The 5,723-nt window shown below is 38.4% G+C and overlaps 1 non-coding gene across 1 annotated transcript; it reads left to right on the top strand.

Annotated features, from left to right (window-relative positions):
* The first annotated feature begins 210 nt into the window (after positions 1-210).
* Positions 211-372, top strand: LOC112304912 (U1 spliceosomal RNA). Its single transcript, XR_002974793.2, has one exon. It is a non-coding gene; the product is annotated as a U1 spliceosomal RNA (small nuclear RNA).
* Positions 373-5,723: the final 5,351 nt, after the last annotated feature.

The following is a 5,723-nucleotide window of genomic DNA, read 5'->3' as shown; positions in this document are numbered from 1 at the left end:
CAAGTGGAGTCTTTCAATTAGAGAAATACAGATATGACCAGAGCACATAACAGGGTTTGGTAACTTAGGGTACAGAAGTCAGGATACAAGATCAACATTTAAAACATCAGTGGTACTTCTGTAAGGGCAAAGAGCTACCCCAGTGATTCTCTCGTGAGTAACTTGAGTTCATATCAGAATCACTTGTGAAATCTTTTCAACCTAAACCACTGACACCTGGCAGGGGAGATGCCATGATCAAGAAGGTGGTTTTCCCAGGGCGAGCCTTATCCATTGCACTCTGGATGTGCTGACCCCTATAATTTCCCCAAACGTGGGAAACTCGACTGCGTAATTTGTAGTGTTCGGGGACTGCATTCACGCTGCCCCCTGGGAAAAATAAATAAATAAACCACTGAGGCGATCTTTACTCCCTGAAATGTGGGAGCAGTGGCTGCCACAGTGTGTGCAGTCAGTGCAGTCATTGCAGCAATGAAGACCAAGGACGCTAAGAAGGAGGAGGGGAGGGTACCTAGTAAAGAGCTCATCTTATGGAACAACTATTTTCCCCAAGTTGGAAATCAGTTATCGAGTAACAGGACCAGAGGGAATCATCCAGAGAGAATTATCAGGACCTAGATTTTTATTCTTTTAATCACATTTTTATTTATAAAAATGATGTAAAAAAGATATTAACAGACACTTACTTATCTCTGACTTTTCCTGAAATTCCTTTAAAATGAGAGTAAAGCCCTGGCTGGTGTGGCTCAGTTGGTTGGAGGTCATTCCATAGTGGAAAGGTTGTGGGTTTGATACACCATCAAGGCACATACCTAGGTTGTAGGTTGGATCCCAGGACCAGGCGCACAGTAGGAGAAGCAACCAATTGATGCTTCTCTCTGGCATTGGTGTTTCTCTCTTGCCCTTCCTCTCTCTCTAAAATGCAATAAAGCCCTGATCGGTGTGGCTCAGTTGGTTGGGTGTCGTATCGCAAAGCAAAGGGTTGTTGGTTCAATTCCCAGTGGGTGCACATGCTTGGATTGCAGGTTTGGTCCCCGGTCAGTGGCCTACAAGAGGCAACCAGTTGATGTTTTTCTCTCACATTGATGTTTCTCTTCCTCTCTTTCTCCCTCCCTTACCCTCTCTAAAAATAAATAAATAAAATCTTTTTTTAAAAGGCAATGAAAAAATGTCCTTGGGTGAGGATAAAAAATCATAATAATAACAAATAAAATGAGAGCAAAGGAATTTTTAACAGGTTTAAGTACACAAGGACAAAGAGAACTAGACAAAAGATGAAAGCAGATAAGACAAAACACTGTTTGAAGCTTGAAAGCAGAGAACCCTTTCTGGTAAGTATGGTGGGCTATTCAGACCAATCTACTCTCTGAAAACAATAAAAATGTGGGATAAAATATATAATTTAAATACTCCTTAAAAGTGCTGACAAACAATGAATGAATTACCAGGAATTATGTAGGTAAAAGTGTGAACCCAGAGAGGAACCTGAGCACTGAAACTGCCTCTACCCTGAAAGCATTTGCCAAAACAGATGATCTGGAGCAGGCTTCACAGAATAGAAATCCAAGCCTTGGGTCTGCCCATTGATTAAGAAGAGATGTTCCCTGCTGGGATCAAAGAAAAGAAAACCAGGAGTAAGCTGGCACAGGTTCCTTGCACCAGGGGATTGCTTGGTGCTGGGCTGAGCAGAGGGAAGAGACTATTTCTGAGAAGTTGTGAAGACAAACCAGCCCTGGGCTAGATACATAGCTCCAAATCACATCACTTGTATAGGAAAAAAGTCCTCACGCTGTAAGTTTAGTTCAAAGAGGCTGCAGATTGACTGTTTTGGCTACGGACTGAGCAATTACAAATGACCTCAAATAAATTTTCAAGGAGAATATACACTCAGAAACATCCAAGCACACCGTGAAATTGCAGAAAGCAGAAACCAATATGTAAACATTTCATAGATTGGAGTCATCACACCAAATTACAAAATATCTCTGATTATTATGTTTAAAGAAATAAAACGTATACTTGAAAAATATTTGCAAGGAGCAGGAAACACTATCACCACCACCAAATGACTTAGCTGATTTGAAAATAAGCCAAATAGAACTTGTAGAGATTAAAAATACAATAACTGAAAGTAAAAACTCAATAGAAGGGAATTTCCTGAAATCATAAACAATATACACAAAAACTTTACAGCTGAGATCGTACTTAGAGGTGAAATATTGCATATTTTCTCTCTAAGATTGTGAGCACACCAAAGATGTTCACTCTAAGCACATCTGTGCAGTTTTGTACTGTAGGTCCTGACTGGTGCAATAAAGGCAAGAAAAAAGGAAAAGCATAAGTGTCAGAAAAGAAGTAAACTTGTCTTCATTTGTAGGTGTCATTATTTACTATCAATCTGTAAAAACAGCTCATAGAATAAGTGAATTTAGCTTTGTCTTAGATACAAGATAAATGTGCAAAAATCAGTTAGGTTGTGATTATTGTATATCATTAGTAACAATGGAAAATAAAATTGAAAGGCTGTCCATTCTTACCACTCTTATTCAATAAAATATTGGATGTTGTAACTCATGCAATAGGACAAGAAAATAAAATAAAAGGCAAGCAGAATATAAAGGTAGAAATAACTAGTTACCACTTACAGATAACATGATTGTTTATGAAGAAAATACCAAGGAATCTACCAAAAACTCCTAGAACTAATAAATAAGGCCAGCAAGGTCTCAGGATACAAGATCAACATTTAAAAAATCAATTGTACTTCTATATGTAGCAATGAACATATGGACACTAAAATACCATTTATAATCTCTCAAAACAAAAAAAAATACTTAGGTGTAAATCTAATTAAATGTGTATAGGACTTGTATGCTGAAAACACAATACTGATGAAAGAGATCAATGAAGATCTATATAAATGGAGAAATAGGCACTTCCAGCCAAGATGGAGGCATAGGTAGACTCACTTCGCCTTCTCGCACAACCATAAGAAGGATAACAACCAATCTAAAAACAAAAAACCACCAGAACTGCCAGAAAACCAAACTGTATGGAAATCTGACAACCAAGGATTTAAAGAAGAAACATTTCTCCACACGGATAGGAGGGGTGGAGAGGACACAGTGTGCTGCGGCGAGGCAGCGGCAGCTGTGGCCAGTGGAACTGACGGTCACACATTCACATGGTCCTTGATTTGAGTTCATTTAAAGTGGAATGATTGGCCCTGGCTGGTGCGGCTCAGTGGATTGAGTGCAGGCCTGAATCAAAGAGTGTTGGGTTGGACCCCCAGTCTAGGGCCTGGGTTGCAGGCCAGGTCCCCAGTAGAGGGCGTGTGAGAGGCAACCACATATTGATGCTGCTCTTCCCTCACTCCCTCCCTTCCCCTCTCTAAAAAATAAATAAATAAAATCTTTAAAAAAATTAAGTGGAATGATTGGATCGTATAGTAACTTTATGTTTAGCTTTTTAAGGAACCGCCAAACTGTTTTTCATAGCTGCTGCACCATTTATTGAGTTATTTTATGGCCTAATGTATGATCTATCCTGGAGAATGCTCCGTGTATACTTGAGAAGAATGTGTGCTGGGGTGGAGTGTTCTATATATTTTTGTGAGATTTAGTTGGTTTATATTGTTGTTCAAGTTCTCTATTTTGTTCTCAAGTTTTCAGCCTTATTGTATTCATTATTGAAAGTGGGATATGGAAACTTTAACTATTATTATAGAACTATCTCTTTTCCCTTCAATTTTGTCAATGTTTGCTTCATGTATTTTGAGACTCCTTTATTAGGTGTGTGTATATGTTTACAATTATTATATCTTGTTGTATTGAACATTTCATTGATGTATAATGTCCTTTGTCTCTAGTTATCTTTTTTATTTAAAGTGTATGTTGTCCGATAATAATATAACCAATCCAGCTGTATTTTGGTTATATTTGGGTGGAAAATTTTTTCTCATTCTTTTACTTTCAATCTCTTTGTGACCTTATATCTAAAGTGAGTCCCTTATGGACAGCATATAGATGGATCCTGTTGATTTTAAAATTTTTTTCATCTACCAATTCCTATCTTTTAATAGGAGAGTTTAATCTGTTTACATTTAATGTGATTGTTGATAAAGAATAATTTACTTCCGTCATTTAGCTATTTGTTTTATGTGTAGCTATGTTTTCTGTTAATCAATTCTTCTATTATTGCTTTTTTGGGTATTTAGTTGATTTTTATATAGGGTACTATTTTGATTCCCTTTATGTATATTTCTTAAAATTATTTTTTAGTAGTTACTTTGGTAATAACCATCTTAAACTTATAAAAATGTAGTTTAGGTAGTTACTGTCAACTTAGTTTCAATACTATACAAACAATAAGGGAGTGAAATAGGCACATTAGCATGTGTGCAAAGAAGCCTATCAAGTATGTGAGCAGCTCTGGAGTTTGTCTTATTTCAGGTGAAGGAACTGGGCTTTTACATACTAGTCATGACTATAAATCCCTCTGGGGGAGGGTGGGCGTGGGGACATAAAAGTTCCCATGAGTAGAGTGGTACCAGTGTCCAAGAGCAAGCCTCCGAAGGTTGTGGGTGTAAGCTATTGGCAGAGAAACATATAGAATCCAGGCTCACATTGTTGATAAAAGGAATCTGAGGACTGGGGGGTGAGGTGGGTGATGGTGGTCACAGTATTTAATAAAACATCTAGGGAAAGCTTGGGCCTCTCTCTCTCCCTCCCACGCCACCATCCCCACTCTCTATGCAAACTTGGAGCACACCACTAATACTCACATGGCAATGCATGAGCTGACTCAATGATCCCACCATCAAAACTAAAGTGTGTCACTGTGTGTTTGCATGCACTGTGTTTGCACTGTCAGCTTTTTCTACCTTCCTGTCTCCCACAACGACTTCTAATGTTCTACATGAAGCATTCTGTTTACCAAATGTGACTTGGATAGAAAAAGAGAAAGAGGTTCCTAAAACCTTTTCTCCTTCCACAGCAGAGGTTTCAAATGCCAGCAATGGTCAGCCAGGCAACATAACAATGATTGTAACAGCAAATTATAGCTTTAATGAACATTTACCATGTGCTAAGCAGCATTCTAAATGCTTTACATTCATCATCTTATTGAATTCAACAATTATACAAGGGAGATACCATTATTATATCTGTTTTATAGATAAGGAATCTAAGCTAATAAATGGTGTAGCTGGGGTTTGAACCCAAGCTGTTTTGACTCTAGAATGTGAGCTCTTAACCTCACTTGCTGAAAGGTGTAATTAAGAGTGAAGGGATTTAATTTCTTTTTTTTTTTAGTCCTCAAATAACAACACCTAGTTTTATTTCATTAATTATGTTATCCAATGAGTTTATTACTTTGCTTTAGTCACTGTGTTTGAGTAAGTCACTTTCATTCCTCATGCAAAATTTAGAAAGTGGATACACGATTTAAGCCTTGAAAACTGATGTGACTTCTTGAGAACACGTAGGAGAGGATGGTGCAGGAGGTCTGAGCGCCAGAGGCTGGGTGCTTGGTCACCACATGCTGGTACCACCCTGAAAGCAGTTTCCAAACTCTGCAGCAGCAGGATGAGGGTGAAGCTTCTTGCCAAGGGGTCAGGGTAGGTCCATTTGCTTTGCTCAGCCTCCCTGTTGAATATTCAAGGTATCTTGAATCTCTGTTTCCTGCCAGGGAGGACACTGCATGAAGGTAGACTGGTGTGGCTA

Source organism: Desmodus rotundus, chromosome 1 (genome assembly GCF_022682495.2).
Source record: "Desmodus rotundus isolate HL8 chromosome 1, HLdesRot8A.1, whole genome shotgun sequence".
Lineage (NCBI taxonomy): Eukaryota > Metazoa > Chordata > Mammalia > Chiroptera > Phyllostomidae > Desmodus > Desmodus rotundus.
Note: the sequence above shows the minus strand (reverse complement) of the source record. Positions and strands in the feature narration are given on the sequence as shown.